We start from the raw sequence: 21,981 nt of genomic DNA, 5'->3' as shown, positions 1-21,981 counted from the left end.
TAGAATGTTCTCCCTTGCAATGTCACCTGCCCAAACTGCTTTTATCCTCATCTACATTGACCTGGCCTGCTTGGTTGGACCTTTTCCCCAATACCCTTCACCAGATGGCCTGCCTCACTCTTGCACAACTGCTGGGGACTTTGGGCTCCCCATGTCGTCGACCCTTTTCTGCCCTGTATCAGCACACAGCTTGTGCTCCCTTCCTTTCTGTAGCTCCTTCTTCCTTTCCCTACCACAGCAAACGCCACCACCTCTCACAGTCCAGGCCGGAAACTTTGGACAACCCCAGATGTTTTCCTCTTTTTCACCGAGCACCTGGGTCCTCAAAAATCTGCCTCCGAGGTAGCCCTCGCATCTGTCCTCACTGGTTACTCTCCCTTGCTCTACGTTAGCTCTGGACACCCCCATCCAGGGAGCTGCCCTGAGGCAGGCAGCCTGCCGTCTCTGCCCTGCTTGCTACCTGCGTACCTCTGGGGAGGTTGCTTCAGCTTCTCTGAGCATCAGTTTTCTCACCTGCAAAAGATTAAAAAATTAAATGTTCATGAATTTTTTTGGATTGAATTAATAAAGCAATTTCCTGCCTGGCCCCTGGCTGCAGGACACAAGAATAAAGTCCAGTGCTCTCAACGCCCCCCATGAGCTTGATAAAAACCGGTGTGATCCCACCACAGAATAAAATTTTGTTATTGCTTGTGGGGTTTTTTGTTATTTTTGGTTTTTTTCAGTTTCGGGTTTTGTTTTGTTTTGTTTTGTTTTGTTTTGGGGGGTGGGGTTTTGCTTAGACTGTAAGGCCGCGCATGCCGTGGCACAGCTTTTTCTCTTACTGCTCTGAGGAGCCCCCCAAGAGAAAAGCAAGCAGTCCGCCAAGTGTGGCAAGCCCTTGCACAGACCCAAGCCTTGCACCAGCTGTTCTCCAGGCCTCTAATCACCCTGATCCACCTCCACTTCGCTCCCTGACGCTTTCTGCATCACCTCCTTGTGTTCTTCAAGACACAGCCCAGCCGTCACCTGCCTTGTAGGGTTGAAGCCTGTAGGGAGCTCTTCTCTGGATTCCAATCATCCCACACTTAGTCTGAGTGTGAGTCCCATGTGGGGGGGCTCGATCTCACAACACTGAGATCACGACCTGAGCCGAAACTGAGAGTCGGACCCTCAACCGACTGAGCCACCCAGGTGCCCCCAGATTTATGATTTTACAGTAAGGCCACATGCTACACGATTTCATCGTGTGACGTATTTATCATGTTCAGAACCCTCCCCAGGAAACGCTCAGTGTGCTCATCTATAAGATGATGTTAGACCAGCTGACCTCCAGGGTCACGTTTAGTTCTATGTTTTATGATTTCTTGTTAATAAAAATGACTCTTAGGCTAAAGGAATAGAACCCAGCACAGCAGTCCCAGGAAAGGGACCTCTGGTCTCTGTTTCAGCAGCACCGGGATAGAGTGGGCACGACACGGGAGGTTTGGATTCTTCACCGGTTTGAGCAGTTACCACTGCAATGACCTTAGAAAAGTCAGTAAAGCCCACCCAGGTCTCTGTTTCTGTGTGTCTAAATCATGGGAGCTCCAGGGGTGGCTTCTGTGGTCCTTCCCATTAGAGAGTTTGAGCTCTACCTCATCCTTGCTTTCTGAAGGCAACTTAGACCAGTCTTGGAATAAAATGTATATTCACCCACGTCATAGATTTTAAGAGTTTTAGTAAAATTAATGCCACTGATGTTTTTCCTGCTAAAAATACATGGAATACTATGCATATTAAAGAGAATGTGGTGGCTTCTTGTCCAAGAAAATACGGAGTGGTGGATGATGCCAGTGCTGCACAAAGGAGGTCTGGAACAAGAGGTCGCAGAGGCAACACAGAGGACAAGGCCAAGGACCATCACCAATCTGGGTCACCTGGTCAAGGACATGAAGATCAAGTCTGTGGAGATCTGTCTCTTCTCCTGGCCCATCAAGGACTTTGAGATCATTGCCTTTTTCTTTCTGATTTTGGAGAGTATGCCTGTGTCAAGCAGACCCATGCTGGCCAGGCAACCAGGTTCAAGGCATTTGCCGTCATTAGATTTTACAATGGACATGTTGGTCTGGGTGTTAAGTGCTCCAAAGAGGTGGCCACTACCATCCATGGGGCCATCACCCTGGTCAAGAGCTCCATCATCTACACGCGGCGAGGTTACCAGAGGAACAAGATCGGCAAGCTCCACACTGTCCCAAGCAAGGTGACCAGCTGCTGTGGATGTGCCAGGGCGCCTCCCACCCCTGCCACCAGAGGCACTAGCATTGTCTCAATCCCTGTGCCCAAGAAGCTACTGATGATGGTCAGTATAGATGACTGCTCCCCCTCGGCCAGGGACTGCACTGCCACCCTGGGCAACTTCGTCAAAGCCACTTCTGACACCTTTCCAAGACCTACAGCTATCCCACCCCTGGCGTCTGGAAAGAGACCGTGTTTACCAAGTCTCTCTATTAGGGACTCACTGACCATCTTGTAAAGACCCACACCAGTCTTCACATAGAGGCCCCAGGCTCCAGCTGTGGCCACCCACAGTTTTTTTTGTTTTTTTTTTTTTAATTAAATTTTCTATTTAAATTCAATGTAATTAGCATAGACTGTTCTTATTAGTTTCAGAGGTAGAATTTAGTGATTTTTAAAAAGATTTTATTTATTTATTTGAGGGAAAGAGAGCACACAAATGGGTGCGAGGGGCAGAGGGAGAGGGAGAAGCAGACTCCCCACTGAGCAGAGACCCTGACATGGAGCTCTATCCCACCCAGGACCCTGGGATCATGAACCAAGCTGAAGGCAGCCACTCAACCAACCGAGCCACACAGGCACCCCTAGAATTTAGTGATTTATCAGCTGCATGCAACACCCAGTGCTCATTACTTCAAGTGCCTTTCTTAATGCCCATCACCCAATTACCCTATCCCCCACCCACCTCCCCTCCAGCAACCCTCCAATTGTTCCCTAGAGTTAAGAGCCTCTTCCGGTTTATCTCCTTCTTTGTTTTCATCTTATTGTTCCTTCCCTTCCCCTATGTTCGTCTGTTTTATCTCTTACATTCCACATATGAGTGAAGTCATACATGATAATTGTCTCTCTCTGACTGATTTCACTTAGCATAGTACCTTCTAGTTCTATCCATGTCATTGAAATGGCAAAGCTTCATCTTTTTTGATGGCTGAGTAATATTCCATTACATATATCTATGTGTGACACACACACACACACACATACACACATAGATATTTATCCACATCTTCTTTATCCATTAATCTGTCAGTGGACATCTGGGTTATTTCCATATTTTGGCTATTTCCCCCACATAATTCACATAAAGTGAATTAAAACTGGTAAAAAGAAGAATGTGGTAGATTTGTAAATACTACTTGGAAGATGTCATATGAGTATCGCTAGGTTAGAAAACTGAGTTACAAAACAATATGGACTGTAGTCCCCCCCTTATCTGCAGTTTCAGCTTCCCACAGTCAACCTCAGTCCAGAAGCATTTGATCCTCCTTCTGATATGTTGGCAGAAGGCTGGTAGGAGCCTAACGCTACATCACAATGCCGACATTCCTCACCTAACTTTATCTCCTCGCATACATATTTGATCATGTCACACCATCACAAGAGGAAGCAGGATGAGTACAGTAAGATATTTTGAGAGACCACATTCACCTAACTTCTGTTACGGTATATTCCCATAATTGTTTTATTATTATTAGTTATTATTAGTCTCTTACCATGTCTAATTTATAAATTAAATTTCATCATAGGTATGCATGTATAGAAAAAAAACATAGTATATATACAGTTGGGTACTATCTGTGGCTTCAGGCATCCACTGGGTTTCTTGGAACATATCTCCAAGATATGTTCATGGATAAGGAGGGACTACTGTATAGCATGATACAATTTTTATAAGAAAATAGTGTGTACACATATAAGTACCCAAATCTTTTCCTCACTCATTCTTTACTATCTCACTGTGCACCACAGTCCACACAGCAGCTCAAGGCAAACATGCAGAAATCAGTCACTCTTGATTCCTTTCCTTCCTTCACAACTTTGCTCTCTCTCTTTGAAGGAGGTAAGGGGAAAGTCACACGAACATTGACCTTGGGAAGTTTTATGAGCTTGAGGGAGAAGACAATGCACAAAAGAGAATGTGAGAATAAATTGGGATGGATGTTATGACTGAAGGAGAGAGAGCCCTGCTGGTTGGGGTGGTCAGAGAAGAGGCCTGAGGGGTTGAGCTGGGCTTGAGGAGGAAGTTGGTCTAGATGAAAGCAGGCAGAGGAGCAGACATGTGAGGGAAGTGGAGGGAATGAGTGTGGCATGTGAAGGGAGAGGTGCCACTACTGAGGGACAACTGGCAACATGCCTGTGTCCAGCCTCTCGGGCTGCCACAACAGAGTACCACAGATTGGGGGGCATTTAAACAACACACATTTATTTTCTCCATTCTGGAGGCTGGGAGTCCAGGATCCAGGTGTTGGCAGGACTGGTTTCTCCTGGAGCCTCTCTCCCTGGCTTTGCAGATGCCTTCTGCTCTCCAGATCCTCACTTGGTCTTCTCTCTGTGTCTATCTGTGTCCTAACTTCCTCCTCTCATAAGAACACCAGTCAGATTGGATTAGAGTCTACCCTACTGAATTCATTTTAATTTAATTGCCTCTTCAAAGATCCTGTCTCCAAATACAGTCGCATTCTGAGATCCTGGGGGATAGGACTTTGATGTATGAATTTTGAGGGCACACAATTCAGCCAATCACACTGTCTGTGCCTAAGGTGTACCAGATGGCCAGGAAATGGGTGAAAAGCTGAAGAAATGTAACACATTTTAATGGCGTGTTTATGGTCCAGCAGGAAGTTTGCAGGACACATAAAGTGAGAAAGGTCATGGAGATCCAACCTCTAAGACACTCTTGAGCAAAGGAACACCATGATGTTGATGTCATTGTAAGCACATTCAATAGCAATGTTCTGCCGTGTGGTTTGGAGCAGAGGTGAGCCTGGGGCCAGACAGAGCAGGTAAAAGACCATCTCAGTCATTCCAGGTGTGGGGTGACAAGAGTCTTGACTAGGGGGGTGACCACAGAATAAAAGCTGGAGACAGATGGGGGATTGTTTCAAGCACCTGCACCCAGTTGATGTGGCCATGAGGGCCATATGCTGCCTTGAGAACAATGAGCCCTCTGGAAACTGGCTACCAAAACCTGCATAAGATGATTTCATAGGTCCTGGGACAACAATGACTCCAAACAATTCCTTCTGATTCAGGGCCCTCTTAATTTGTCCCCACCCTGCAACTTGGTCTACTCTGCACTTGAATATGAGTGGGCTGCACTAAGACAGATTCCTATTAGTTGGCAGAGGCATTAAATTCACTCCCACCATGTCTTGGATTTTGTGGTTATGTCCCCTAATCATACCTCTTGTACCTACAAGGAGCTCCCCTCCCTTCTTCCATACTTTTGGAAATTCTACCTGGCTTTCAAGACCTAATTCATATACTTACTTGTTCACACAACTCTCGGTGGTGCTACAGCTCCTGGGGCACTCTTGGCTGAGCCCTAATCACATGTATTTATACTACAAGATGTGTATGATATTAAATAAAGTATCATGCTCATGTTTGAGTTGTTTGGAACATTTATATGCCATGCAAACTCCCCTATGAGATTATAAACTCCTTGAAGTTATGAATTTGGAACTTCTTATGTATTTGTTATACTACAAAACCTAGTGCATATTAAGTGCTCAACAAATTCATGCTGAGACAATAGCCAACACCCCAAAGGTCCATGTAAATGGAGTTAGTGGATGAAAATAAGAGATAGAATATAAGCATATTCATTTCAATTCATAGACATGGTCTCTAAGTCCCAATCCCACCAGTTTGCCCTGCACTTCCTGAATACTGCTCAAAAAAGCATTAGCCCCAAGTCAGAAGAGATTCTTAAATCTCCAAAAAGAGCTTCATGGGTGGGAACTCAAAGTTGCCTCATCCTCATGTGTATAATGTTGATAAAAGGGTTGAGGGAACCAGACTCTTGGCAGTCTGCATCCAAGGAGATGATTAACCTGTCCTGGGAAGCAAGTGGGACTAGAACCTGTGATAAGGATCATGCCTGAGGGGAGCTGGCACCAGGGTGGCCCTCGGGGAGGAAGGCAGTTGTTCGAGTGCTCCTCAAGGGAAGAGAACAAAGGAAAATCAGCAAGGGTTTTTTGGAAAAATGTAAAAGTTGATTCTCAAGTGCATATGGAGTTGCAAGGAGCCATGAATAATGAAAAGAAAGAAGAGCTTATCACAAAACTTCAAAACTTATCACAAAAGTACAGTAATCATTTGAGTGTGGTGTAGGGATAAGGACAGACAGATCAACCAACAGAATAGAATGGAGTCTAAAGATAAGTTCATGTGTCTACAGTCAAACAATTTTCATTGAGGAAGCCAAGTCCATTCAAAGGGGAAAGAACAGTCCTATCAACAGATGTTGCCGGGGAAAATGGATTTCCTTCCATATGCAAAAAAATGAAGTTGGACCACTGTCATACACCATACACAAAAATTAACTCGGACAGATCAATGACCTAAATTAGAAGGTCTACAAACCATAAAATTCTTAGGAAAAAAACACAGGAGTAAATTTTTACGGCTTTGGATTTGGCAATGGATTCTTAAGTATGACATCAAAAGCACAGGCAACAAAAGGAAAAAATAGATAAATCAGATCTAGCCATTAAAAAATTAAAAAATTTTGTGCACCAGAGACATTATCAAGAAAACAAAAAGACAAGCTATAGAATGGAAGAAAATATTTTCAGATCGAATATCTGATAAAGGTTTGCTATCTAGATTATATAAAGAACTCCCAACACTCAACAAGACAAACCACCAAATTTAAGGAATGGGTAAAGGACTTAGACAATTCTCCAAAGAAGATACACAAATGACCATCAAGCACATAAAAAAAGGCTCACCATCATTAATCATTAGGGAAATGTAAATCAAAACCACAGTGAATTACCATCTCCCATCCATTACGATGGCCATTATAAAAAATGAACAAATAAAAAAATTTAGAAAACAACAAATGTTGGTGAATATGTAGAGAAATTGGAATGAGAATGTAAAATGGTGCTACCACTGTGAAAAACTGGTGTTTCTCTCAAAAAAACTAAGCACAGAATTACCATATGACCCAACAATTGCACTCATAGGTATAGACCCCAAAGAACTGAAAACAAGTGTTCAAACAGATACTTGTCCACCAGGGTTTACTGCAGCATTATTCAGTAGCCAAAAAGTAGAAACAACCCAAGTAATTAGCCACAAATGAATAGATAAACAAAACATTGTATATATATACAATGAAATATTATTTGGTCCTAAAAAAAGGAATGAAGTTCTGATCCAACATGGAGGAACCTTGAAAACGTTATGTAAAAGGAAATAAGCCAAACACAGAAGGTCAAGTATTGTACGGTTCCACCTATAGGAAACATCTAGAATAGGAAAATTGAGAGACGCGGAAAGGATAATCGGGGTTTCCAGGGGATGGGAGTGGGGGAATGGGGAGTTATGGCTTAATGCTTATAGAGTTTCTGTTTGGATGGTGGAAAAGTTTTGGGAGTCAATAACAGTGATCCTTCTACAACATTGTGGATGTGCTTAATGTCATTGAATTGTACACCGAGAAGAGGGTAAGATGGCAAATGGTGAATTCTGTTATTTACCTCTATTTCACCACAATAAAAAAAAACTTATAAAATGAAATGAAACAATAATTGGCAGATGCAAGGAGGAAAGAGAAATGCAACGTGGATATGGTGCTCTTCAAATGGTAGTTACTGGAACAGTGTATGGTGATGGCCAGCCTTTTGGTTCAAAGATACTTTATGCTAGGCACTACATACAAAAAAACTAAAATAAAATAGGCAGAGAAGACTTGCTCCAGCCAATGTGGGAGAACATTGACCCTTGAAGCTATGAGACTGACCCATGGGCTCTCTGGGCCACCCCAAGATGCCAAGATAATGACTCTAAGGTCACTTTCTATCCCAAGTTTTATCATTCTGGTAGCACTTATTTCCTCTCTCATGCTGAAGCTAAAGTCCCCTATCAAATATGGGAGTATTACTTTAAAAAAAGTCTCAGCTAACAGGTGCCTGAAAACGTGCTTAGCTCAAAAATGTTTATTTTCCCAGCCTCTCCGAGGTGTCTGGGTGGTTCAGTCTCTTAAGCATCTGCCTTCAGCTCAGATCATGATCCCAGGGTCCAGGATCAATACCCATGTAGGGCTCTCTGCTCAGCAGGGAACCTGCTTCTACCTCTTCCTCTGCCTGCCACTCTGCCTGCTTGTGCTCTCTCTCTCTCTGTCAAATAAATAAAATTTTAAAAATACATATTTACTCTTCCAGCCTCTCTTCTGCACAAAAAAAAAAAGGAAAAAAGAAAGAGGCAGATGGCTTGTATACTTTTTAAAATTTACATTTTAAGTCAAAACACGTCTGCTTTCTATTCTACAGCATTACAAACTCTGCTATCATGAGAGACAGTGACACAGAGGCATGCTCCCTTCATGATGGGATGTGACTTTAAGTCCTCCCCTGAGGGATTTCAGGGGTTCCCCAGCTTTATCAGGATAGCGCTGCTCCACTCCTCCCTCCACTCCTGGCACTGGCTCCCAGCACCTCAGTGTTGCAACCCGACTCTAGGATGCCATGAGCATCGAGATAAAGTCCTCTGCAGCGCTTGGCACACACCATCCAGAATCAAAATATGTTCATGGAATACAAACAATCTCAGCTCCTCTGAGCTGGGGAAAGAAGCAGGAGGAGGAGATTGGGAGGAGAAAAAGTGACCTCCGCAGAATACTAATGAAGTCTAAACTCAATTTTAAGACGGGACACGTGTTTAAAAGAGAGCACACGTGACCCTTCATTTGCTTCAAGCTTCTTTGAATACATCTGCCCTTTCATCTGAATGATTTTAAACCTTCAGTTGGATCGGGAACCGATCTTCAAGGGTATCCACCGTAGAACTGAGGAGAGAGCTGCCTGCAAATCGCCCATGCCCTTAAATGTTTAAACGTCCTAAATGAAATAGGACACCTGCAGGGCGCTCAGCTGGCTCTGTGGGAAAAGCATGGGACTTGATCTCTGGGTCGTGAGTTCGAGCCCCAAACTGGGTGTAGAGATTACTAATAAATAAAAAAGCAAACTTAAAAAAAAAAAAAACAAATGAAATAATCCACCTGGGAAGCATAAATAAGAAGTAATGAATCGAGCCATTATGATGAAAAATTGAGAGAGACTTAGAAAAAGATATATACGTCTGTGCAAGTGACATTTGGGTAAGTTTGATGTGATGGCTGGTTTGCTGACTTTTCTTGTGTGTTCATTGCTTTCTTCTGATTTAAATTGTACTGTGCCTACACCCCACAGCAGGTCCTAAATACTAATTGCTAAGAGACACTCTTGCGAGGAGATGGATTCAATTAGCATCACATCTTTAATGACCCGGCATATTACATACTTCCCATGTATAATTATATATTTTACGGCATCATGCCATCCTACAGATAAACAAAAAACTTTGAGAACATTTACTAGCTTTTTCGGGAGTGTCCCCCAAAGGGTGTCATTTTCATTTGAACCAACCACTGAGATGGAGTAACTCCACTCTTGAGGTTAACTTGTGGAAGTACCTTCGTTCAGAAATTTCCCTCATGAGTTTTTTTTTCACTTTTACCATAAAATTGCATAAATGCCTATCACGCCCACTTGTACAAGGGACAGCATTTATATTCAAATATATTCAAATCTGTATTTGAGCAAATACATATACAGATTTGAATCATTTGTATTCAAGTGATTCAATGATATACAAATTTGAATAATCCAGAGATTTTGTATTCAGGGAACTCAAGATAAATCATGGGGTATTGGCCTATGAGTAAACCATTAAAACAAAGTCGGACAAAGGCACAGAGAGCAGAAGTGGACAGGGGTTGGAGGGTGGTGATAGCCTTCCTGAGAAAATGGAATGGGAATATTGAACACTGGGTAGACATTTTCATGGCATACAGAAGTCGGGACATTGTTCCAGAAGAGTGAGCAGTGTGTGCCAAGACATGAACAGAGTGGCGGGTTTGGGAGAACTCCCTAGAGATCTAGGTTGCGATGAGAGGGAGGTGAAAATAAAAATGGAAAACTTGAGGTAAAGCCTAGGATTTTTCCTCATTACTTAATAAAAGATGTCACCACCCAGGCAATTCATCTTCATCTTAAAATACAAACATAAATTGGGTTATTGGATTGTAAAAAGTGATCGAGGTAGAATGAGCAGTCCTAGGAACAACCGAACCAAAAAATCTTCAAGCTCAGCTATACTCTTCTGAGAATCAGTAACCTCAAAAGAAGAATGTCTCTTGCCTTACCAACCCCCATCTCCATTTTTTAAACATTTTGTCAGTTTAGGAGTGCCTAGGTGGCTCAGTCGGTTAAGCATCTGCCTTCGGCTCAGGTCATGATCCCGGAGTCCTGGGATGGAGCCCAGAGTTGGGCTCCCTGCTCAGCACAGGGTCTGTTTCTCCCTCTCCCTCTGTTCCTTCCACCTGCTCATGCTAGCTGTCTTTCTCTCTCTCTTTATGGTGCATGGGCACACCCGAGGCACGCACCCACACACACACATACACACTCTCCCTCTCTTAAATAAATACATAAAATCTTATTAAAAAATTGTCCGTTTATTACAGGCAAGCCTGGCAGAACAAGGACAATCAGAAGTGGAGGATATTGGGGCAATTCCTAACGGGCTGAGAGACGCTGCTATTGGCAGCTGGTGTCCGGGGTCAAGACTGAGAAGGTGTGGGAGAATAAGGGGTGCGGGCAGGTAGATCTGAAGCACAAGGAAATGCAATCTGGAGAAGGGACGGTTTTTAGGCAATAGAGTTCTCTTCTCTGTTGCCTATTGGCTCTTCTGCAAGAAAGGCTGCTGCTGGCAGTTCTCATTCCACACCTCATTGCTTCCCCTGCTATGGATCTATTTTCTCTTCTAATGTCTTCCAGCACAAACATGTTTCTGGGTGCCTGGGTGACCCAGTTGGTTGAGGGGCCAACTCTTGATTCTGGCTCAGGTCATGATCTTAGGGTCATGGGCTCCAGTCTCAGCAAGGAGTCTGTCGGAGATACTCTCTTTCTCCCTCAGCCTGTCTCCCCTCTCAAAATCAAGAATGTTTCTGCTAGTCAAGGTCTCAGAATGACGATTCCACACAAAGCTTCTAGTGTCTAACCTGAGCCACAAGGGGTTTCCTGCTTCTCATTCCCTGTCCCCCATCTACCCCTGCTACTTCCTACCAAAAAAAGATTAGAAATTCTCTCTGACCAGGCAGGGCAAAGTTCATTTGCACATTCAACAAAGTCCATTCTTTTTGTATAACAAACATAGCTTTAGGAAGTTATCATAGCATCTAATTGAAGAAAGGGATGAGGAAAGGAGATAGTATTTACAAACCTGCCTGTGTTACACTTTGGTGGGTACTCTCAACATATTATCTCGTTTAATCTTCTCAAAGTTCCTGTGAAGGAGGCTCGATCAACCCATTTTACAGATACGAAAACAATCACCAAGTCCACAAACTCCAGCAGCCATCCTTACCCAGTCCAGTTTTTTAATACAGTGGCTTAGGCAGGTCTCCAGCACAGGAGATGACTGATAAATGGTAGTACTCCACGGGATCCTTGTCCCGTGGAGTAGTCCTGACTGAGTTGATCAAGGTTTACCTCGCTTTTCCTGCCCTGTGCTCTCACCCCAAGCCAGTTATCATGTCTCATCTCAGCACTCAAAACATATATTAATGGAGAACAGAAAGTTCTTCCTACTATCTTTGGCTCTCTAAAGGAAAAGTCAAAGTCTTACATGCATTTATTAATGGCCCACTTCTACCCACAAGGGGTTTTAAGTGATGTACCACAAAGAGGAGCACTTGGCTGGCTCAGTCAGTTAAAGCATGCCACTCTAGATCTCAGGGTTGTGAGTTCGAGCCCCATGTTGGGTGAGGTGCCTGCTTAGAATGAATAAATAAATAAATAAAGTGATTTGCCACAAAGATAGCTACAATAACATGACTGAGTATAAATAAGAATAAAATAATAGGATCATAGATAAAATAAATATAAGTAAAATAAAAGTTAATAACAGACAAGGAACAGAAAAATCATAAATTGCAGACTATAAGGAATTATATAGTTACTGTGATTAAGCCTGAATTTTTACTTTTTTGTTTACTACCGGTCAAACGGAAAAGGGAAACCTGGTCAGTTACATAGTTCTGATTGTTAAAGAAGAAAAGAAACTTTCTCAAGGGAAGCTTAGCTTTTCTAAAAATTTAGATTTAAAATATATACCTTATGTGTAATTTCATAGTCACGTCTACCCTCCCCAACTCATGATAGAGTACACACCACCCCTATCATACATTCTTATAGCAAAAGTGAAGCATTAAAGTAAAACTCTCTAGAAAAGGTTAGACCTTCTAAAACACATTGCATATCCATTATATACTGCTGTGTAACAAATCAGCCCAAAGGTCAGAACCACCACCATTTTATGTGCTCATTCTTCTCAGAGTCAGCAAACTGGGTTGAGCTTAGCTGGGCAGTCTTCTAAGAGTCCTCAAGCCTCATACTACGGAGGTTCTCACTTCACTGGTGTTGGATGGAGCTCTTCACTGGCAGCTCCCTAGGTGATTCTTGGACTGCGAAGCTTAAGAACCACCGGCATTGTGCATAACCCTAACTCACAACTCAGCGAAGGCAGTTTCTCCCAGGTGAAGTGAAGTTAAAAGGACTTTAAGAAAGGCCAGATCCAGGTGACCGAAAACAACAGTGAAAACGAACAGACTCGTATTTCCTGATTGCAAAACTTAGGGCAAAGTTATGGGATCAAGTTAGTGTATGGCATAAGGATCGAAATATAGAACAATGGATTAAGAGTTGAGAGTCCAGAAATAAATCCTACTTTATAGCCAATGGATTTTCAATTAGGATGCCAAGATCTTTCAATGGGGAAAAAGAGTCTTTTCAACAAATGGCATTGGGACAACTGGATATCCACATGCAAAGTAACGATTCTGAACCCTCTTCCTTCCATCATATAGAAAAAGGAATTCAAAATGGATCAAAGACCTTCAGGTAAGAGCTTGATCTATGTAACTCTTAGAAAATAGCACAGGATTCTATACCATGACCAAGTAGGATCTATCCCAGGAATGCAATGTTGTTTTAACATCCAGAAATCCAAGAACAAAACTCACTATATTAATAGGATAAAGGACAAACAAACAAACAAATAAACACATGGTCCTCAATACCTATGGAAAAATCATTGCTCAAAATCCAATTATATTCATGATATAACCTCTTAATAAACTAGGACTCAAAGGAGGCTTCCTCAATATGCTACAGGGCATCTATGAACACTTGACAGTTATCACTATACTTATTAGTAAAGACTGAATATAGCAATGAAATACGATTCAACCTTAAAAGGAAGGAACTTCTGACACATGCTACAGCATGGAGGAAACTTGAGGACATTACGCTCAGTGAAATAAGCCAGTCACAAAAAACCACAAATGCAGTATGATTCTGCTGATACAAAGCACCTAGAATAGTGTAATTTGTTGAGGCAGAGGGTAGAATGGTGGTTGTCCAGGGCTGGAAAGACAGGGAGATGGGGAGTTAGTGTTTAATGAGCACAGAGTTCCAGTGCAGGGAGAGTAGTAAGAATTCTGGAGATGGATGGCAATGACGTGTTGGAAAACATGCGACATTGTACAGTTGATGTGTATATTGTACATCACGTTGTGACAGTCGTACAATGTGAAGATATTAATGTTGCTGAACTGTCCACTTAAAAACAGTTAAAATGATACATTTTATTTTATGACTTTTCTGTTTCACCACAAGTGAAAAAATAAAAATAAGTAAATACGACTGAAAAAAATTAATGTTTTCCCGCTGAGACTGGAAATGGGGAAGGATATTTTCTGTTGCCACCTTTATTCAACTAGACACCAATCTCTAGCAAGTGAAATACTCAAGAAAAAACAAACAGAAGGGTATACAGATTGGAAAGGAAAGAAGTATAACTGTCTTTGTTCACAGACAACATGATCCTGTATGTAGAAAATTCCATGGAGTTTCCCCAAAACCCACTAGAATTAGTAAACCACATCAAGTCTAGGATAAAAAGGCCAATACATAAAACTAATTGTATTTCAATATACTAACAATAAATAATCCAAAACTAAAATTATAAAACAATTGCATTCACAATAGCATCAAAAAAAATTAAATACTTGGGAATAAAGTTACAAAACAAGTGGAAGAACTATGCACTAAAACCATAAAACATTGCCAAGATATCTATCTAAATATCTGAATAAATGGAGAGATGTACTATGTACATAGATTAGAAAGCTCAATATTGTTAAATGGGTGATCCTTCCTAAACTGATCTAGAAATTACATGAAATCCCTATCAAAATCCCAGCATTTTTTCATAGAACTGGATGACATGACCCCAAAAGTTATACAAAATGCAAAAAAAAAAAAAAAAAAACAGTCACCTGAGTGGTTCAGTCAGTTAAGTCTCTGACTCTTGATTTCCGCTCAGGTCATGATCTCAGGATCCTGGGATTGAGCCCCATATCAGGCTCTGTGCTCAGCAGGGAGCCTGCTGAAGGATTCTCTCCCTCTCCCTCTGCATTCCCCTCTCTATCTCTAAAATAAACAAATAAATCTTTAAAAAAAAGAAATGTAAAAAACCTAGAAAAGCCAAACCATTTTGAAAAAGAACAAAGTTGGAGAACTTACACTACCTGATTTCAAAACTTGCTATAAAGCCATAGACATTAAGACAGTCTTGTATTGGTGTAAGTACAGACAGATGGGTCAATAGAACAGAACAGAATATCCAGAAATAAACCCTTACCTTTATGATCAATTGATTTTCAACAAAGAGGTGAAGGATATATATGTCCTTCACCTCTTTGTTCATAAATATAAATATATATATGAACAAAAATATATATATATGAACAAAGATGTGAAGTATATATATATATATCCTTCATATATATTCATATATATTATATATGTGTATATATATGCACATATATATACACATAATATATACACATACACAGTTTAGAAAACATATATACACACACATATATAACATATGCACACACACATATATATAATATATATACACATATATAAGAACATATATATATCTTATATTTGGTTATATATATATAAAAGAACAAAGATGTGAAGGATATATATATTTATATATTTTATTTTATTTTTATTATATATTTTCTTATTTATATATATTATATATGTGTATAATATATGTATATGCACCCTTAAATCACAGCATACACAAAATTTCATTAATAGACTTAAAATTTATGAACTAAATATTATCTATAAAGATGCCAAAATCAGGACACCTGGGTGGCTCAGTGGGTTAAGCCTTTGCCTTTGGCTCAGGTCATGATCTCAGGGTCCTGCGATTGAGTCCTACATCGGGCTCTCTGCTCAGTGGGGAACCTGCTTCCTGCTCTCTCTCTGCCTGCCTCTCTGCTTACTTGTGAGCTCTCTCTGGTCAGATAAATAAATAAAGTCTTTTTAAAAAAATGCCAGAATCTAAAAAAAAAAAAAAAAAATCCTGACTTACTGCTCTTTGCTTTATTTCACTCAGGCAAATGAAGGAGGCTAAAGATGGGCCAAGTATCTTGCACGGCATTGTCTATTATTTTTAACACGTTTACCAATATTGTTCTTTCTGTGGCCAGATTTGTCGAGCTGAGTCCCTTGGCAGGAAAACCCCATCCCAGCACCCTGACAGACAGCTGCATTGAAAAGAAAGTCAGTGGGATTGTTATGTTGACCCTGAGATACTGAAAAATCCTAGATGGGTTCTAAACTCAGATTTTGTGTTATAGAAGAATAAGTTGTTTTCCATCGAGAGAATTTAATTAAGAGTTACACCAATAAATGCTCAAACGTAGCTGTAATCATTCACCCGAGTTTATTACGAAGACATCACAGGAAAGGAAGGGTTTACCCTGAGCTTTGGTTACTGTGTTTCTTAGGCCCAAAAGTGTTGAGAGGATCCACAAAGCCCCAGGTCAGCAGCTGTGGTTGGGGGGATTTTACCCACGAGGTTCCCAGGTGGGTATAATGTATGTCTCTCCAGAGAGCCTGGAACATTGCTGATCCAGGACTGAGCCTGCCTCCCTGAAATGCCTCCGAGGCAAGCAGTCCCTCAATTAATCTTCTCAAGGCTTCAATAGATCTGAGAAATGAAAGAACACAGTTCTCTCTCAAGAAAGACCTGCAGGTTTGCCCATGTCTTCTGGATCCCTTCCAGTTTCTGAGGAGACTTTCTTTCTTGCAAGTCTGGAATGGGTGTGGAAAACAGCAAGGCCCTCTTCTCCACCAGAGACAGGATGTGCGTTTGCTTGCCGACACAGGCAGCCACCTGTAAGACCAACACCTTGTTTCTTTTGTTTGGAGATTTGGTGTGAAGCAAAGCAGGTCCCCTTCCCAGGAGCCTAGTAAGAGGGAATTTGTATTTAAAACAAGGATCTGTGCCCCAAATACGATTTCCCTCTATCTCCCTACCAACCCACAAACACTCATTAAAACTAAATTTTAAGATTAGCCATGCATGTCTTTAAAGGATTAAACTCCCCTCTTAGCAAATTAAACTTAAAAACTCTATTCGGGTTACTAGTGACCTTTCTTCTTTTTAGAATATGTCATTCTCTCATCAGAGACATCAAATCTTCTTCTTTTTATGAATAAAGATGTCAGAATTAAGGGGTGCTGGGCGGGGCAGTCAGTTAAGTGTCCGACTCTTGGTTTCAGATTGGGTGATCTTAAGGCTGTGAGATAGAGCCCCAAGTAGGGCTCCCCACTCTGCGTGGAGTCTGCTTGAGATTCTCTCTCCTCCTACTTGTGTTCTCTCTCTCTCTCAAATAAATAAATAAATAAATCGGGTTTTTTTTTAAGTCACAACTAAGATTTAGAACTCTTAATATTTGTTTGTCCTCATGCTATAATTTCAAGATGAAATTATCTATTACATTAAAGAAGTCATTTTCCAGTATGGTATGTGTGCGCACGCGTGCACACACACACACAGACACACACACACACCTGTCTCTCTCAGATCTATTCCTCAATTATATGATAAATAGTTTGGAGAAAATGACAGGATTATTCCCAGTTTGTGACAAAGTTAAGCTTGGCATATGATCCCTGCTTCTCCAGTGTTATTTCTGGATATTTCTCCTACCAATATTCAGTTTCCTACCATTTAAAAAAAAATACAACATTATTCTCATCATCCTGCCCTTTTCTCATATTTCCTTTCATGTTTTAAAAATAGCATTTTTGAAAGCTGAAAATAGAGCTACCCTACGATCCAGCAATTGCACTACTGGGTATTTACCCTAAAGATACAAATGTAGTGATCTGAAGGGGCACATGCACCCAAATGTTTATAGCAGCAAGGTCCAGAATAGCCAAACTATGCAAAAAATCTAGATGTCCACCAACAGATGAATGGATAAAGAAGATGTGGTATATATATAAGCAATGGAATACTATGCAGCCATCAAAAGAAATGAAATCTTGCCATTTGTGACAATGTGGATGGAACTAGAGGGTATTATGCTGAGTGAAATAAGTCAATTGGAGAAAGACAACTATCATATGATCTCCCTGATACGAGGAAGTGGAGATGCAACATGGGGGGTATGGGGGGGGTAGGAAAAGAATAAGTGAAACAAGATGGGGTCAGGAGGGAGACAAACCATAAGAGACTCTTAATCTCACAAAACAAACTGAGGGTTGCCAGGGGAAAGTGGGTAGGGAGAGGGTGGTTGGGTTATGGACATTGGGGAGGGTATGTGCTATGGTGAGTGCTGTGAAGTGTATAAACCTGATGATTCACAGACCTGTACCCCTGGGGCAAATAATACATTATATATTAATTAAAAATTTAAAAATTTTTAAAAATAAAAATAAGCATTTTTGGGGTGCCTGGGTGGCTCAGTTGTTAAGCATCTGCCTTGGGCTTAGGCCGTGATCCCAGAGTCCTGGGATTGAGCCCTTCATCGGGCTCCCTGCTCAGCGGGAAGCCTGCTTCACCCTCTCCCTCTCCTGCTGCTTATGTTCCCTCTCTCGCTATCTCTCTCTCTCTGTCCAATAAATAAAATAAAATCTTTTTTAAAATAGCATTTTTTCAGATTATAAAATTAATACTGTTTGTTATAAAATTTTAAAATATGAAAAGTTATGAAGAAGAAAATCAGGTTATAACACCTATTCTCCTGAAGCTGTTTCAAAAAATTGAAGCAGAATGAAAACTTCCGGACTCTTTCTATGAAGCCAGTATTACCCTGATCCCCAAACCAGGCAAAGACCCTACCAAAAAGGAGAATTTCAGACCAATATCACTGATGAATATGGATGCTAAGATTCTCAACCAGATCCTAGCAAACAGGATCCAACAGCACATTAAAAGGATTATCCACCATGACCAGGTGGGATTCATCCCTGGGCTACAAGGATGGTTCAACATTCGCAAATCAATCAATGTGATAGAACAAATTAATATGAGAAGAGAGAAGAACCACATGGTCCTCTCAATCGATGCAGAAAAAGCATTTGACAAAATCCAGCATCCATTCCTGATTGAAAAGCTTCAAAGTATAGGGATAGAGGGAACACTCCTGAACTTTATAAAATCTATGAAAGACCCACAGCAAATATCATCCTCAATGGGAGAAAGTTCACAGCCTTCCCACTGAGATCAGGAACACAACAAAGATGCCCACTCTCACCACTTTTGTTCAACATAGTATTAGAAGTACTAGCAACAGCAATCAGACAACGAAGAGAAATAAAAGGTATCCAAATTGGCAATGAAGAAGTCAAACTCTCTCTCTTCACAGATGACCTGATGCTTTATATGGAAAACCCAAAAGACTCCAACCCCAAACTACTAGAACTCATACAGCAATTCAGCAATGGGGGATACAAAGTCAATGTACAGAAATCAGTGGCTTTCTTATACACTAACAATGAAAATACAGAAAGGGAAATTAGAGAATCGATTCCATTTACTATAGCACCAAGAACCATAAGATACCTGGGAATAAACCTAACCAAAGAGGTAAAGGATCTGTATTCAAGGAACTACAGAACACTCAAGAAAGAAATTGAAGAAGACACAAAAAGATGGAAGACCATCACATGCTCTTGGATCAGAAGAATAAACATTGTTAAAATGTCTATACTGCCTAGAGCAATCTATACTTTTAATGCCATTCCGATCAAAATTCCACCAGTATTCTTCAAAGAGCTGGAGCAAATAATCCAAAAATTTGTATGGAACCAGAAGAGACCCTGAATCGCTAAGGAAATGTTGAAAAACAAAAATAAAACTGGGGGCATCATGCTACCTGATTTCAAGCTTTACTACAAAGCTGTGATCACCAAGATAGCATGGTACTGGCCTAAAAACAGACACATAGACCAGTGGAACAGAGTAGAGAGCCCACATATGGACCCTCAACTCTATGGGCAAATAATCTTTGACAAAGCAGGAAAAAATATACAGTGGAAAAAAGATAGTCTCTTCAATAAATGGTGCTGGGAAAACTGGGCAGCTATATGTAGAAGAATGAAACTCAACCATTCTCTTACACCATATACAAAGATAAACTCAAAATGGATAAAAGACCTCAACGTGAGACAGGAATCCATCAGAATCCTAGAGGAGAACATAGGCAGTAATCTCTTCGATATCAGCCACAGCAACTTCTTTCAAGATATGTCTCCAAAGGCAAAGGAAACAAAAGTGAAAATAAACTTTTGGGACTTCATCAAAATCAAAAGCTTCTGCACAGCAAAGGAAACAGTCAAGAAAACAAAGAGGCAACCCACGGAATGGGAGAAGATATTTGCAAATGACAGTACAGATAAAAGGTTGATATCCAGCATCTATAAAGAACTCCTCAAACTCAATACACACAAAACAGACAATCATATCAAAAAATGGGCAGAAGATGTGAACAGACACTTCTCCAATGAAGACATACATATGGCTATCAGACACATGAAAAAATGTTCATCATCACTAGCCATCGGGGAGATTCAAATTAAAACCACATTGAGATATCACCTTACAGCAGTTCGAATGGCCAAAATTAGCAAGACAGGAAACAACATGTGTTGGAGGGAATGTGGAGAAAGGGGAACCCTTTTACACTGTTGGTGGGAATGCAAGTTGGTGCAACCTCTTTGGAGAACAGTGTGAATATTCCTCAAGAAATTAAAATAGAGCTTCCCTATGACCCTGCCATTGCACTACTGGGTATTTACCCCAAAGATACAGATGTTGTGAAAAGAAGGGCCATCTGTATACTCCAATGTTTATAGCAGCAATGGCCACAGTCGCCAAACTGTGGAAAGAACCAAGATGCCCTTCAACAGAGGAATGGATAAGGAAGATGTGGTCCATATACACTATGGAGTATTATGTCTCCATCAGAAAGGATGAATACCCAACTTTTGTAGCAACATGGATGGGACTGGAAGAGATTATGCTGAGTGAAATAAGACAAGCAGAGAGAGTCAATTATCATATGGTTTCACTTATTTGTGGAGCATAACAAATAGCATGGAGGACATGGGGAGTTAGACAGAAGAAGGGAGTTGGGGGAAATTGGAAGGGGAGGTAAACCACGAGAGACTATGGACTCTGAAAAATAATCGAGGGGTTTGAAGTGGCAGGGGGGTGGGAGGTTGGGGTACCAAGTGGTGGGTATTATAGAGGGCACAGATTGCATGGAGCACTGGGTGTGGTGAAAAAATAATGAAAACTTTTATGCTGAAAATAAATAAAAAATAAATTAAAAAAAAAAAAGAAAAGAAAATCAGGTTAACCATAATCCCTCCACCAAGGGTTACTCTTGTTAATATTTTTGGTGTATTTCCCTTTTGTATTTTTAGTTATGACTCCCCCCCCAAAAAAAATTACATAGCAAATAAATCTGAGGCAATTTTCCCATTCTTAATCCATATCCATTTGGCATAAGACCACTTACGTTTGGTCTTGAGTTTGTCCCACACTGTCTCCAGCCCTGATATTTGGGTCCCTGCCTTGTGTTCTGTTTCTCCATCCACCCTGACCCTGAGTTCCTCAGCTGGGGCCCCACTTACACTGGATTCCAGGTTTGAGTTTTGACTATTTGACTTCAATGCTGTTTGACCCCATGGGCCTTTGGGAACGTGAATTCTCAAGGCAAAAACTTCATGTATCTCTGTACCCGATATAACAAAAATCAAGTAAGACTTCATGAAAATCTACATTCTTTATTATTTTTGCCGCTTCTGAAACTAACTTAGAGTTTTACTTTGCCTTTTCTTTTTTAAAGATTTTATTCATTTATTTGAAAGGGAAAGAGAGAGAAAGAGTACAAGCAGGTGGAGAGGCAGAGGCAGAGAGAGAAGTAGACTCCCCACTGAGTAGGGAGCCCAACGGGAGCCTTTATACCAGCACCTGGAGATCATGACCTGAGATCTTGACCTGAAGATGGTTAACCATCTGAGCTACCCAGGTGTCTCTTACTTAGCCTTTTTTAAAAGCAGGCATTTCCAAAGACATGACATACTAGAGAGCAGGCACCATGCTCATTTATAACTCCAGCACATGCCCCATAGCAAGTGCTCAATAAATGACCACTGAATGCTTAAATGACATTGAACTCTTGCTTCCTGTCTGAGGAAATATAATCAAAGCAACAGTAATGACTGTGGTCAGTGTCTCTGCATCCTTTATCAGCCAGAATCACTGAGCTTTAATCACTTAAACTTC

The 21,981-nt window shown here is 41.0% G+C and overlaps 1 pseudogene; it reads left to right on the top strand.

The window, feature by feature from the left end:
• The first annotated feature begins 1,886 nt into the window (after positions 1-1,886).
• The window catches only part of LOC131834717 (small ribosomal subunit protein uS5-like), a 59,548-nt pseudogene continuing 39,453 nt past the window's right edge, over positions 1,887-21,981 (top strand).

The sequence above is a fragment of the Mustela lutreola genome, chromosome 6 (assembly GCF_030435805.1).
Source record: "Mustela lutreola isolate mMusLut2 chromosome 6, mMusLut2.pri, whole genome shotgun sequence".
Taxonomy (NCBI): Eukaryota; Metazoa; Chordata; class Mammalia; order Carnivora; family Mustelidae; genus Mustela; species Mustela lutreola.
Note: the sequence above shows the minus strand (reverse complement) of the source record. Positions and strands in the feature narration are given on the sequence as shown.